The sequence below is a fragment of the Lactuca serriola genome, chromosome 1, assembly GCF_051521515.1.
Source record: "Lactuca serriola cultivar US96UC23 chromosome 1, Lser_US96UC23_V15, whole genome shotgun sequence".
Classification (NCBI taxonomy): domain Eukaryota; kingdom Viridiplantae; phylum Streptophyta; class Magnoliopsida; order Asterales; family Asteraceae; genus Lactuca; species Lactuca serriola.
Window position 1 is genome coordinate 11,889,364 of NC_136408.1, and position 15,001 is coordinate 11,904,364.

Genomic DNA, 15,001 nt, shown 5'->3' on the forward strand with positions numbered 1-15,001 from the left:
ACAAGCGTTACACTTGTCCCTCTCAAACCCTAAATTGTGTGTGTGTGTGTGTGTGTTCCTTTGGTGTGTTTAAGCTTGGAGGGTGAACTTTGGAGAAGGAAACACTTGGGGAAACAAGGAAATCAAGGCCAGGAACTCGTGGGGAGCTAAGAGATTCATCAGTTGTCACTCTTAGGAAGGTATTAAGTTGTTCCTTTAGCTCATCCCTCTTTTAACCTCCTTTGGATGAGTATTATGAAAGGCTCCCTATGTTTAAGATAAGATCTGAAGTTGTAACTTCAGATCTGGACTCCCTTTGACCTCTAGATCCATAAAGTCATCAACTTTGCCTAGCAGGAGCCTTCCCTCAAGTGTGAGACTTCATTGCAAGCTTAGTTTTTCCATTTAAGAGTCTTAAAGCCTTGCATGCACGTAAAGTTTGCAACTTTACGTGATAATCATGCCCTAGAAGCTTGGATCTGTAATCTGGAACCTTGCCATGGCTTAAAAAGCATCTGCATGGATAAAGATCTGCAAGGACTCGGCGAGTTGGATGAACAAATCGGCGAGTCCGTTGAAGATGGCCTTGAACTCGACGAGTGGATGAACAACTCGGCGAGTCAGTTAAAGATTGCCTTAAACTCAGCGAGTCATTCGTGGACTCGGCGAGTCGGCTAGGGTTTCTCCTAAAAGTCTTGGACACGTATGAACTCGGCAAGTTAAAGGGGAACTCCACGAGCCAATCAAGGATTTCATGACTTCTCGAGTTCAAGAAGGACTCAACGAGTTGGTGATCTGCACTCGACGAGTCAAGTCAACATGGACTGTTGACTTTGACTATGGACTTTGACTTGGACCCAAGCGTTGACCAGTTGACTTCTGAGGGTATTCTGGTAATTCTGAGATTTATAAAAAGGGGTTACGTATCTATAGGTGGTGGAGTTCGTGTTGGATCCGGGAGTTGAGTTTTCCAGTTTAGACGACAGTTGCAAGGTGAGTTATCCTCACTATATCGACAGGGTCTACGGCACCAAGGTCGACCCTTATCGGATGGAAATCCGAGTAGTTGTTGTTATGTGAGTGTTTTGCTATGTTTGCATCCTGGTAGTTAGGATGGTATGTGTTAGAGACCCGGTTAAGGTCGGTACCCGGGATATAGGGTAATGTTATGCTAGTGACCGGTTAGATCGGAATCCTGGTTAGGATATTGATATGCTATGTGATCTGTTAGACTGTTTGTCTGGTTGAGGATTGTAGATGATTATATGTTATGTGCACATGTTTGTTGGTTTGGGGAAAGGGTTGAGGCAGGTCTTGTTGTGTGCAGTAGGCCAAGACACCCTGGGCGGACCAGGTAGACTGCAGGCCCGGTCCGGGCAAATCTAGTCAGGCTGAAGGCCCAACGAGCGGTCCGGATAGGCTGAAGGCCCGAGGAGGGCGGTCCAGACGTGCCGAGGGCTCGGAGAGCGGTCCAGATAGACTGAGGACCGGGATTCGGTCCAGTCAGACTGATGGCTCATTACGCATGGTGTATTGTTCGCTACTATGTTTATATGATATAATACGGTTATATCCGTATGGCGTTGGTATTTTGGGGGTAATTCACTAAGCTCTCGGGCTTACAGTTTCAGTTCATTGTTTTAGGTACCTCAGGTGATCGCGGCAAGGCGAAGGCATGATCGTACCGCTCCTCCGACTATGTTTATGTTTTTGGGAATACTCTGATAAAAATGTATTTTGAAAACAAAGTTGTAATGTTTTGATGAACTTGACATGTTTTGAAAGTTTAAATTCATTCGAAATTTTTGGGTGTTACAAGTTGGTATCAGAGCCTTGGTTTGAGTGAATTGGAGGAACACTCGTGTGAATCCAGTCTCAAATGAAGGAAAGATTTTCAAAATAATTTTAATGGTTTTCAAGATAAATAAAAGAGGATGCAGGGCGTACGATCAGCCAGAGCCAATAAGTAGACCCCAAAATACCATACGAGTTATCTGATTTTGTGATATGATAGAACAGCATGCTAGTACTAGGCTAGGGATATTCAGGAATTGCATGATAGAATTGCATGATTATATGATGCCTTATAGCCTAGGGTTTTCCTTATATGAAATTAACATCATTGTTGTAGTTGGTTAGTGTATGCATCACGACTGTACATAATTAAGATCTTATAGCCTGAGAATGTTTGGTGGGCTTTATTTCCTGTTCCTTGTCTAGTTGTGGGCTTAGAGTAGGACCGAGTATTCGAAAGTCTATAGGGTCCAGCGTTATGTATGGTTAGCATACACAAGGGTTGCAGGGTTGGTGGAAGTTTCATGGATGGATAGGTTGTTTGGGATGAGTCTGCCGACTACGAGATGTTTAGCCTTCCTCTAGGAGTGAGGCCTGAGTGCTCGCTATGATTATGTATATTGTTGGGGCATTGTGATGATACTTGGGACAAATATGGGTAGGTGTGGAAGGTAGTATGGGCCCGTACTACTAAAAGCACAGGACCTATATGCGTAGCAAGTGAGTCATAATCCCTAGGGTTAGTAGGGAGTTGGTTCCCAGTTATGTATATGGATTATCTGATACCTTGTGTTATGTTTCAGAATGGTGATGACCAGGCGCTTTGTGATTGGATCCGGTTCGGGATCAAGATCAGGAGAGGGAGAGGGCGGATAGGGGGCGCCGACAGTACCCGAGACTATCGGCCAAATGAGGCCAGATGAGATGGATGACAGGATCTGGGAGATCCTGCATGATGAGGTTGCTTCTTTGTTCCGGACCGAGTTGCCAGAGATGTTCGGGTCTATTAAGACCGCTATGGTGGAGTATTTTGATGATTGCTACACAGCCCTCACTGAGGCGGATGTCGCGGCAGCTACAACAGCTATAGCGGTGGCACGGGCGGGAGCCAGTCGGGCTTTTCAGTATCGGAAATTCGACAACACGAAGCCCCTTACTTTTGATGGGACCTAGGACCCCATCAAAGACATGACGTGGCTATCGGACGTGGAGGGATGTTTCTTCACATGCGTGTGACCTACTGACCAGAAGGTCGGATGTGCCCTGAACTTGCTAAGGTCCGGGGCAAAGGACTGGTGGATATTGATGACTGGGTCGTTTTCAGACGAGCAGAGAGTTGTTTTTACTTGGGAGCAGTTCAGGGATATGTTCCGCGCTCGCTACATTCCTTGAGTCGAGCGGGAGCGGTTATCTCAGGAGTTTCTGGAGTTGAGACAGGATCGGGAGACGGTGACGGAGATCACTCGTATGTTCACTGAGAGGGCGATGTTCTGCCCAGAGTTTGATTTTGAGCAAGCTCAGATGACTCGTTATCTGAGCACGCTCAAGACGGATATTCGACAGTTCGTGGCGACTCAGCGTTGTGATACGCTTCTGGAGTTGCAAGAGGCCGCCAGGTGGCGGGAGCTTGAGATTGAGTTACAGCTGAGAGAGCAGGGTCGGGCCCCAGTACAGACGCAGCCGGCGCCAAAGCGGTCTAAGACCGCTGATTCCAGGACAGGGGGACATCAGAGCCGCACTTGTGGCAAGTGCGGAAAGGGACACGCGGGGGTTTGTAGGTCCGGTAGCGGATGCCGCAAATGCGGCCAGGAGGGGCATTTTGCGAGGGATTGTCTTCATACGACCCCAGTTCAGGATATGAGGATCTGCTACCACTGTCATCAGGTTGGTCACGTGAAGACCAACTGTCCACAGCTTGCAGCCAAGCCGTCACAGGCTCCAGCTCCGGCTACGTTGAGGATTACCGATGGGAGGCAGGGTAGGGCAGAGCCCCCGAAGGCTCAGGGGCGTGTCTTTTAGCTTACGGCCGAGGAGGCCAAGGCAGCACCGGACATGGTTGCGGGTATGTTTATGTCCTTTATCTCATTTATTATATCTGTCGTATGCTTATCTGTTGTACCTGTGATTAGGTACGTTTTTAGTGAACTCTATGCCTGCTTTGGTCTTATTTGACTCGGGGGCGAGTCGATCCTTCGTATCTCAGTCATTTAATAGGGAGTTCAGTGCGCCAATAAGCGAGTTAGAGTGTCCGTTGCGAGTGTCTATTGCCAACGAACACGGGGTTTCTGCTTCTTTAGTTTATCGAGGGTGTGACTTGGAGATTTTCGGGGTGTCCTTTCCGATAGATTTGATCCCGATTCCCATGGGGGAGGTGTGCGTGATTGTGGGCATGGATTGGCTCAGTCAGTTCGGTGTTATGATTGATTGCGAGGGCCAACGAGTGGTAGTTCGAACCCCAAGAGGGGGAGAACTGATTGTATATGGCGAGGGCACCAGAGTGGGATCAGGGTTTTGTTCAGCTGCCAGGGCATGACAGTACATTCAGCACGGGTACAGGAGTTGTCGTCGCAGCTACAGGAACTGTTGGGCAAGTAGTTCATTCGACCAAGCAGTTCTCCATGGGGAGCACCGATACTTTTCGTTCGGAAGAAGGACGGTTCGCACCGGATGTGTATCGATTACCGGGTGTTAAATAAGTTGACGGTGAAGAACCGTTACCCACTCCCGAGGATAGACGATCTTTTCGATCAGTTACAAGGCGCATCTTGGTTTTCCAAGATAGACTTGAGGTCTGGGTATCATCAGGTCAGGGTCAGAGAGGAGGATGTGGAGAAGACCACGTTCCGAACCCGTTATGGACATTACGAGTTCGTGGTGATGCCGTTTGGGCTCACCAACGTGCCAGCAGTGTTCATGGACCTAATGAATCGGGGTAGACCGATGCTTGATCGCTCGGTCATAGTATTTATAGATGATATCTTGGTGTATTCCAAGACCCGAGAGCAGCATGAGGAGCATCTGCGAGAGTTGTTGGGAGTTCTGAGACGGGAACGGCTGTACGCCAAGTTATCGAAGTGTGAGTTTTGGTTACGAGAGGTCCAGTTCCTCGGACATCTCGTTAACCAGGAGGGGATTTTGGTCCACCCGGCCAAAATCGAGGCGGTTATGTAGTGGGAGATTCCGAAATCTCCCATAGATATTAGGAGCTTCCTGGGATTGGCAGGGTACTACCGGGGGTTCATACGGGATTTCTCCAAGATTGCAGTGCCCCTCACTCGTCTGACGAGGAAGGGGGTGGATTTCCGGTGGGGTCCCGAGCAGCAGAGTGCGTTTGAGACCCTTCGTCAGCGTTTGTGCGAGGCACCAGTATTGACACTCCCGAAGGGAGTTGAGGATTTGCAGTGTTCTGTGATGCATCCATCACAGATTTAGGGGCGGTCCTCATGCAGAAAGGACGAGTGATAGCCTACGCATTACGGCAGCTGAAGCCGCATGAGTCGAGATACCCTACGCATGACTTGGAACTGGGGGCGGTGGTGTTCACCCTCAAGATATGGAGACGTTACCTCTATGGGGTCCGCTGTACCATTTACACGGATCACAAGAGCTTGAGACATATCATGGATCAGCCAAACCTGAACATGAGGCAGCGCAGGTGGCTGGATGTAGTCAAGGATTACGATTGTGAGATCCTTTACCACCCCGGTAAAGCGAATATGGTTACGGACGCTTTGAGTCGCAAGTCAGCTGGGTCTTCCACCCCCGCGGTATGTATGAGGATAACAGTGGATTCTCCGCTTGTGAGCTTGATCAGAGATGCCTAGGTAGAGGGCATGCGACTGGAGAATTGGAAGCTAAAGAGAATCAGGGGTGAGAATACCCGGTTCATACGGGATAGTCGGGGACTTGACCCGATGCGGTCGGGTTTGGGTTCCAATGTCTGGTGGAGTTAGGCAGAAGGTTATGGAGGAGGTTCATAAGTCTCATTTCTCTATTCACCCGAGGGCCACCAAGATGTATTGAGACTTGAGTTTGAGTTACTGGTGGTCGTGCATTAAGCAAGAGATTGCTTGGTACGTCGAGAGGTGCTTGACCTGTAGGATGGTCAAGGCCGAGCATCAGAGGCCGCATGGAAAGCTGCAACCCCTGGAGATTTCCATGTGGAAATGAGAACAAATCATGATGGATTTTATTACCAAGTTGTCGAGGACGGAAAGGGGTTTTGATGCTATATGGGTCGTCGTGGATCGACTGACCAAGAGCGCCCACTTCTTGGCTATACGGGAGAGATCATCGGCCAAGAAATTGGCCGAATTATATGTTCACGAGATCGTGTCTCGCCATGGGATTCATGTCTCCATTGTCTCTGATCGGGATGTCAGGTTTACCTCCCGCTTCTGGCAAAAGTTTCACGAGGAGCTGGGCACGCGGTTGCACTTCAACACAACATTCCAACCGCAGACAGACGACCAAAGCGAGCAGACTATTCAGACCCTCGAAGACATGTTGAGGGCATGTGTCATTGATTTCGGGGGGAGTTAGGATTCTCACCTACCGCTTGCAGAGTTCACCTACAACAACAACTATAATTCTAGCCTTGGCGCCCCGCCATTCGAGCTGTTGTACGGGCGGAGATGTCGCACCCCGGTCTGTTGGGGTGAAGTTGGACACAGAGTGATGGGTAGTACGGAGGTAGTCTTGCAGACTACCGAAAAGATCCAGCAGGTTAGACAGCGTTTGCAGACCGCTAAGAGTCGGCAGAAGAGTTATGCCGACAAACGCCGATCTGAGTTGGAATTTCAGGTGGGTGACATGGTACTCCTGAAGGTATCGCCCTGGAAAGGCGTGATCTGCTTCAGGAAGAGGGGAAAATTGGGTCCCCTATATATTGGGTTGTTCAGGATCATTGCCAGGCTTGGCAAGGTGGCTTACAGGCTAGAGTTGCCGGAGAAGCTTAGTCGGATACATAGCACTTTCCACGTTTTGCAGCTGAGAAAGTGCGTCATGGATCAGGAGGCGGTGGTATCGCTGGATGATATTCTGGTCGATGAGCGCCTGAATTATGTGGAGAGGCCCGTGGTCGTACTGGAGAGAAAGATGAAGATTCTAAGGAACAAGGAGATACCTTTGGTGAAGGTACAGTGGGAGCACCGGAAGGGGTCTGAATGGACGTGGGAGCCAGAGGCAGAGATACGGGAGCATTATCCGGGACTGTTCACCGCAGAAGACTTCGAGGACGAAGTCTAGTTCAAGTGGGGGAGAATTGTAACGCCCCGATTCTCAGGTATCGATGTTATATAAGAATTTTCTTGTTTTCAAGGTCTACTCGATGAGTTGGTTGCCCTACCCGTCGAGTAGCAGTGGGTTGGGTCGCACGTTTAAGTGACCTACTCGCCGAGTCCAATAATGGACTCGACGAGTAGGAGCCGGAGGATGAAACCCTAAACCTCGGGGTTTGGCACCCTATTTAAAGGATCATTGGCCTCCCCCAGCCTCCCCCTTACTGCCCCTTGTCCCTCTCAAACCCTAACTCGTGTGTGTGTGTGTGTTCCTTTGGTGTGTTCAAGCTTGGAGGGAGAAATTTGGAGAAAGAAACACTTGGGGAAAAAAGGAAATCAAGGCCAGGAACTCATGGGGAGCTAAGAGATTCATCAGTTGTCACTCTTTGGAAGGTATTAAGTTGTTCCTTTAGCTCATCCCTCTTTTAACTTCCTTTGGATGAGTATTATGAAAGGCTCCCTATGTTTAAGATAAGATCTGAAGTTGTAACTTCAGATCTGGACTCCCTTTGACCTCTAGATCCATAAAGTCATCAGCTTTGCCTAGCAGGAGCCTTCCCTCAAGTGTGAGACTTCATTGCAAGCTTAGTTTTTCCATTTAAGAGTCTTAAAGCCTTGCATGCACGTAAAGTTTGCAACTTTACGTGATAATCATGCCCTAGAAGCTTGGATCTGTAATCTGGAACCTTGCCATGTCTTAAAAAGCATCTGCATGGATAAAGATCTGCAAGGACTCAGCGAGTTGGATGAACAACTCGGCGAGTCCGTTGAAGATGGCCTTGAACTCGACGAGTGGATGAACAACTCGGCGAGTCAGTTAAAGATTGCCTTAAAGTCGGCGAGTCGTTCGTGGACTCGGCGAGTCGGCTAGGGTTTCTCCTAAAAGTCTTGGACACGTATGAACTCGGCGAGTTAAAGGGGAAATCGATGAGCCAATCAAGGAATTCACGACTTCTCGAGTTCAGGAAGGACTCGACGAGTTGGTGATCTGCACTCGACGAGTCAAGTCAACATGGACTGTTGACTTTGACTTGGACCCAAGCGTTGACCAGTTGACTTCTGAGGGTATTCTGGTAATTTGGAGATTTATAAAAAGGGGTTACGTATCTATAGGTGGTGGAGTTCGTGTTGGATCTGGGAGTTGATTTTTCCAGTTCAGACAACAGTTGCAAGGTGAGTTATCCTCACTATATCGACAGGGTCTACGGCACCAAGTCCGGCCCTTATCGGATGGAAATCCGGGTAGTTGTTGTTTTGTGATTGCTTTGCTATGTTTGCATCCTGGTAGTTAGGATGGTATGTGTTAGAGACCCGGTGAAGGTCGGTACCCGGGATATAGGGTAATGTTATGCTAGTGACCGGTTAGATCGGAATCCTGGTTAGGATATTGATATGCTATGTGATCTGTTAGACTGTTTTTCTGGTTGAGGATTGTAGACGATTATATGTTATGTGCACATGTTTGTTGGTTTGGGGAAAGGGTTGAGGCAGGTCTTGCTGTGTGCAGTAGGCCAAGACACCCTGGGCGGACCGGGTAGACTGCAGGCCCGGGCGGGGCAAATCTAGTCAGGCCGAAGGCCCAGTGAGCGGTTCGGATATGCTGAAGGCCCGAGGAGGGCGGTCCAGACGTGCCGAGGGCTCGGAGAGCGGTCCAGATAGACTAAGGACCGGGATTAGGTCCAGTCAAACTGATGGCTCATTATGCATGGTGTATTGTTCGCTACAATGTTTATATGATATAATACGGTTATATCCGTATGGCGTTGGTATTTTGGGGTTAATTCACTAAGCTCTCGGGCTTACAGTTTTAGTTCATTGTTTCAGGTACCTCAGGTGATCGCGGCAAGGCGAAGGCATGATCGTACCGCTCCTCCAACTATGTTTATGTTTCTGGGAATACTCTGATAAAAATGTATTTTGAAAACAAAGTTGTAATGTTTTGATGAACTTGACATGTTTTGAAAGTTTAAATTCGTTCGAAATTTTTGGGTGTTACATTTGATTGTACTCGTATTGTTCTCCAGGGAATAATTGATGAGATTAGAGTTTTGGCTTTAGATTGTTGTCACGACGTGAGACATGGGGTCTCACGACGTGAGGGTTGAATGACCCTATAACGTCCCATTTCTAACAACCAAAACTTTTCATTTTATTAAGGTAAAAAATTCCCAATTTATTAATTCATTTAGGGATGTCAAAAATTCCCGTGGGGCCCCGTCCCGTTTGGGGTAAATTTTTAAAAAAAATCGGGGGCGGGGACGAGGTCGGGGGCAAGGTGTAACATCCTGAAATTCAGGTAAAGCTATTTAAGCCTTCCCTTTTGTCAAGTTGTCAAGATTAGTCCCTTGAGTGAGTTCTTGTAGCAAATGAGTACGTTGGGCTTACTGGGGAGTATGTTGCGCGTACTCAAGCGCTTATTTTGGACGCGGACTCGCAGCGTACCCAGGGTTACGCTGGGCGTAGCAGGCCCAGATGCAAACCCTAATATTTGTCTTGTACCCTATATAAGGGATGCTAAGGCTCATTTCTCAGCCTCCATATCAGAGAGTGAAACCCTAAGAAAGTCTTCCACCGTCCTTAGCTTGAGTGTGAGTGTTTTGGAGCTAAAAGTGCCTTGGTGTGTTAGTGAAGAAGAAGGAGAGGAGCTTGTGGAGGCTAGGGCTTGAAGTGCAAGTTTGGATCTGAGATCTTCAGAGGAAGGAGCTTCATCTAGAGGTATAAAGTTCAAAACTTTCCTCTTTATTTGGTTTGATGTTGTATGGACCATTTCTAGGGTTAAAAGTCCCAAAGGTGGAGACTTTATGAGTGTAATGGACTCCATGGACCTAGATCTGTCCCATTTCAGTGATATTTGTGTTATAGAGCCATAAAAATCCCAACTTGGTCGTTGTTATGGGATCATGCTTGAGTTATGAGCTTTCTAGGGTTGGAAATGGAATGTTATGGGTGTTAGTGACTTGTCCAGCCATGCAAAGGCTTAAAGTAACCATCTTTATGGATTAAGAGGCTTAGAAATGGTCAGATCTAGAAGTTGGACGTGTGTCTTAACTATTTAAGACCTCAAGAACTTAAGAGTCTGAAATTGCGAGTTACGCGGAGCGTAATCCCAGTACGCGCGGAGTAAGGGGTCGCGTAGCCCGTTTCTGTGAGGACGCCGGGTACGCCCAGCGTACATGTTTGGTACGCGCAGCGTAACCCGGAGAGTTGACTTTTGTTAACTTTTAGGGTTTGGTCAACTTTAGGGTCTTTGAGCCATGAGAGGGGTAAAATGGTCTTTTACCCTTCTGAGAGTACTAAGAGAGGGAATAGTCTAGCCTTGAGAGATGTATTGATTAAGAGTGTTTATTTCATATGATTAGGCGCAGGCTAGACCAGATTTTTATAGAGTTCGAGATTACCGAGTTACCCGAGGTGAGTCTTCTCACTATACTTTACCTAGAGTGGCAATTAGAGTTATGTAACAGAGTATTTGTATGTTTTTGCATGATGAGATTTCTATGTGATTCATGCTATGTATGTTACAGAGTTACAGAGTTAGGACCGGAAGGTCCACAGAGTTAGGGCCAGAGGGTCCACAGAGTTATGGGACTGGAGGGTCCCACTGAGACACATTGACCAGAGGGTCAAACAGAGTTATAGCCTCGAGTGGCTAATATGTGTAGTGTGTGGTATTTTGGGGAACTCACTAAGCATTTATGCTTACAGTGTTGTGTTATGTGTTTCAAGTACCAGTGAGGATCGCGGGAAGGCACCGGCTTGATCAGTACACACACAAGGAGTTTTTACATATTATGATTTTGGGATGTGATGTTATGGATTTTTATGTGATACAATGATATTTTTATAACAATTATGAATGAAAGTGTGTTTTTAAAATGTGAAAAATTATTTGAAAATTCGGGTGTTACACAAGGTTAACCCCCGTTTTAATTTCGGGGGCGGGGGCAGGGATAGGCAATCCCGTCCCGAAACCCCCATGGGGACCCCGTTAATAAATTAGACATATATTAATTATATAAATATAATAAACAATAACATGATTTTGAGCTTTCAAAATTCATAAAAAAATAAAAATAAAAAAAAATAAAAAAAACATGTTTTTAAATTGTTAGTATAATGTTTTTAAGATGTCATAACTTTTTTATTTTTAACATGTAAAATTCTACTATAAATAATTATTTGTTACCTAAAAAATAGTTTCTTTTAGCGTAAACAACAACTTCTTTTAGCCAAAAAAAGGCAGCCTAAAATCAATCTAGGGCGGGGGTAATAAAGGGGATTCGGGGGCGGGGGTAGGAAGGCTGAACATTTCGGGGGCGGGGGCGGGGGAACAAGGAAATTTTAGGGGTGGGGCAGGGGATGCACTCCCCGTCCCGTTTGCCCCCGTTGACATCCCTAAATCCATTATTTAAGAAAATCATTTATTTCAAATTACATTTATTAAAAATCAGAGTATTGTAGAAAACGCGAAATCAGCTATGTTGCTGATCAGTGTGTACAGTCCCGCCTTCGCCTTCCCCCAATCACCAATGATACCTGAAACCATAAACAATTGGGTAAAACTACAGCTTAGTGGGTTTCCCCCAAAATACCACCACATAAACATAATAACAAATAGCATGCATATAGAGCCTTCAGCTTGACTGGAACGCCGCATCGGCCTACAAACTATCTAGAACGCTCACAGAACCTTCAGCATGACTGGAATGCCGCACCAGCCTACAGACTATCTGGAATGCTCACAGAACCTTCAGCATGAATAGAACGTCACACCGGTCTACAGACTATCTGGAACACTCATAGAACCTTCACACATGATTGGAACGCCTCACCGGGCCTTCAGCCTATCTGTACCATTCTATGGGCCTTTGGCCTGACTAGTACGCCTCTCAGGCCTACAGTTTATCCATGACGCCCTGGGTCTCCTTGGCCTTCAGTCTACACTGGTCCACCTCAACTCACCACCACCACATGTCGACATGCAAACAAACAAGGATCAAGCAGACACATAAAACAGGCAAACATCAATCATACAGCTCACTCTCGCGCACTAATCCTCTCACAGTACATAGTCCTACTACTAGCTAACCTCCATGAAATGCATAACCATAAGTAGCCAGAGTTGAGATAGTCACCCGAACAGATGTCCCTACTCTAGAGCCACGACCAAACGAGGAACAGGCAAGAGAGCCTAGACCAAGAGTTCTCAGGTTATCCTACATAACTACAAACAGTCCCTAGGGCACTCCACCAGATGATAACTAGCAAGTACAAATAACATACCAATCCGACAGTACAATAAAGCATAGCCACATCCTACATACTAGGATGCCGATCTATCAGATCACTACCACATAACAACGTACTTAATACCGGAATATAGATCTAGCAGATCACTACAACATAGAAGCATACCCGACACTAGAATACAGATGCAACATATCACTACAGCCTATCAGCATACTCGATACCAGAACACAGATCCAACAAATCACTATAGCCTATCAGCATACTCGATACCAGAATACAGATCACTACAACCTATCAGCATACTCGATACCAGAATACAGATCCAACAGATCACTACAGCCTATCAGCATACTCGATACCAGAATACAGATCTAACAAATCACTACAGCACAGTGTCATACTAAGTGGCAACAATCTAAGAAATGTTTGGCCGTACATAATCAGAGGTGAGATAACCACCCGGGAAGATGATCCTACCCTAGAACCACAACCAAACGAGGAACAGGTAAGATAACCTAGATCAAGAGTCCTCAGTCTATCATATGTGACCATACACAGTCCTTATGGCATCCATCTACTAAAAGACAACCAAAGACTAGTGGGTCAGCGTTGGTGCCTTCGACCCATGGTACAATGAGGCGAAACCTACCTAAATTGAAGATCTCTGAACACTACGATACGACCCCTTTTTAGCACTACTTTCTCCCGCGAATCCACTAACACCAGAACCAGATAGAATCTCAATCAATAGCCCAAAATCCTCATGTTTGACCTAAAGTCCAACTTGGTCAAAAGTCAACGGCCAACAAGCCCTCACGATGTGACCATCTATGGCCCACTTCGTGAGCCACTACAGGACAAGATAATCGATTCATGCAACCCTCATGACATTACATGCATCTTCCTCACGTCGTGAGATCCGTCTATACGCCATTTTGATCCAAAAACCTGTTAATCCGTTAAGCCACCAATCCATCTTTTCCATGAGGCTTCCTAACACTCCTAGGGTCATAAAATCGATGTTTCAAGGTCTTGTATGTCCAATACAAGACATGAACTCAAAATGGGTCATTCATGGAGAAAAAGAGGATAAATTTTCATGCATGAACTCCAACATCATTCAAACTTCAGATCCATGACATATAAGCATCTAAGGACCCTAAGGACCTATAAAGTTATTAACTTTATGGAGTCCTAACACTCCAACTCTTAAGATCTTGGATGAATATGCATTAAATCTTAGATATAGCAACAAGGAAACATAAAGCTTGGATCTTGATTACTCACATTCGTCCAGAAGTGTAGCTAAAGGTTGCAAATGAAGCTTCCAAGCTGCAACTATGCTTCCATGGTGATCTCTTCCTCTTCAAACTAGGGGTGTCGAATGGGTAAAATTTTCAGGTTTCGGGTAGAACGGGTATTTCCTTACGAAAATAATACCCGATACCCAACCTATATTGTAATTCGGGTTTTCGGGTTTCGGGTATTCGGGTTTGAGGTCGGGTCGGGTACTTATCGGGTATACCCGAAAATTTCTTAAATAACACTTATTGATCTTTTTTTACATGTTGGTTGGTTTAATAAAGAATTGGATGGGAAATTACTCCATATAATTAACAAGTACATCTATAATAACAATACAAATCATTATAATATGTTATGTAATTTTTTAATTACATTACGTGCGATAGAGAGAAACTAAGAATTGCGATGACGGTTCAGGACTTCAGCTTCAGCGTCGTTTTCCCTTTGCAAGTTTGCGTCGACTGTCGAGCCGTCGTTCATAAGAAGGAAACGAACAATTTTGTTTTATTTGAAGTGTGCGTACGCGATTGCATTGTATATTTGGTATTATTTAAAAAACGAATTCGGGTATACCCGAAAATAAATATTCATACCTAAAACCCAACCTATATTATTATCGGGTTAACCTATTACCCGAATGTTCATACCCGTTACTCGTTCTACCCGACTCATTCTACCCGAATTCGGAACGGGTCGGGTGGGTAGAACAGGTTTCGGGTTTTTTCGACAGGCCTACTTCAAACCATCAAAACTCCACCAAAAGCTCAAGAAACACAAATAGAGGTTAGGGTTAGGGTTTTACTGAGTTTAGAGATGAAGAAGGCTGGTTTGGAACCCTAAAATGAAGTTTATGGGGTTTAAATATCATGGAAACCCTAAAAGATCGTGGGCTTAGGCTGCAGCGAACCTCACACCGTGAGCTCTTAAAGCTCACGTCGTGATCTCAGTTTTAAATCAAAATCTTTATTGATCCATCCTTACGTCGTGACCCTTCAATGGTCACGTCGTGAGACCTGATTTTACCCAAAAAATAGGCCTTTGACTCCTTGAAGCCCAAATTCGATCCAATCTGGAAATAGGGTGTTACAAACCTCATTTTCAGATTAGCTTCTTAGAGCTCACGACATGAGAGGAGACTTCTCACGACGTGAGGTCAGCTCCGGTGACTTTTTATGTCCGAGTTGACTGAGTTGAGTCGGGATGTGTTGGAATCGGACCGAGTGAGATCTCACGATGTGAGTAAGGACTGGTCATTATGTGAGGATGGATAAGTTGACATAGGATTGTTGAATTTGACTTTTGGTCAAATTTTGGTTTTAAAAGGTTAACTAATGGTTTACCTTATGTGGATTGACAGGGGGTGTTAAGCACCCATCATTTGACAGGAAAGCAAT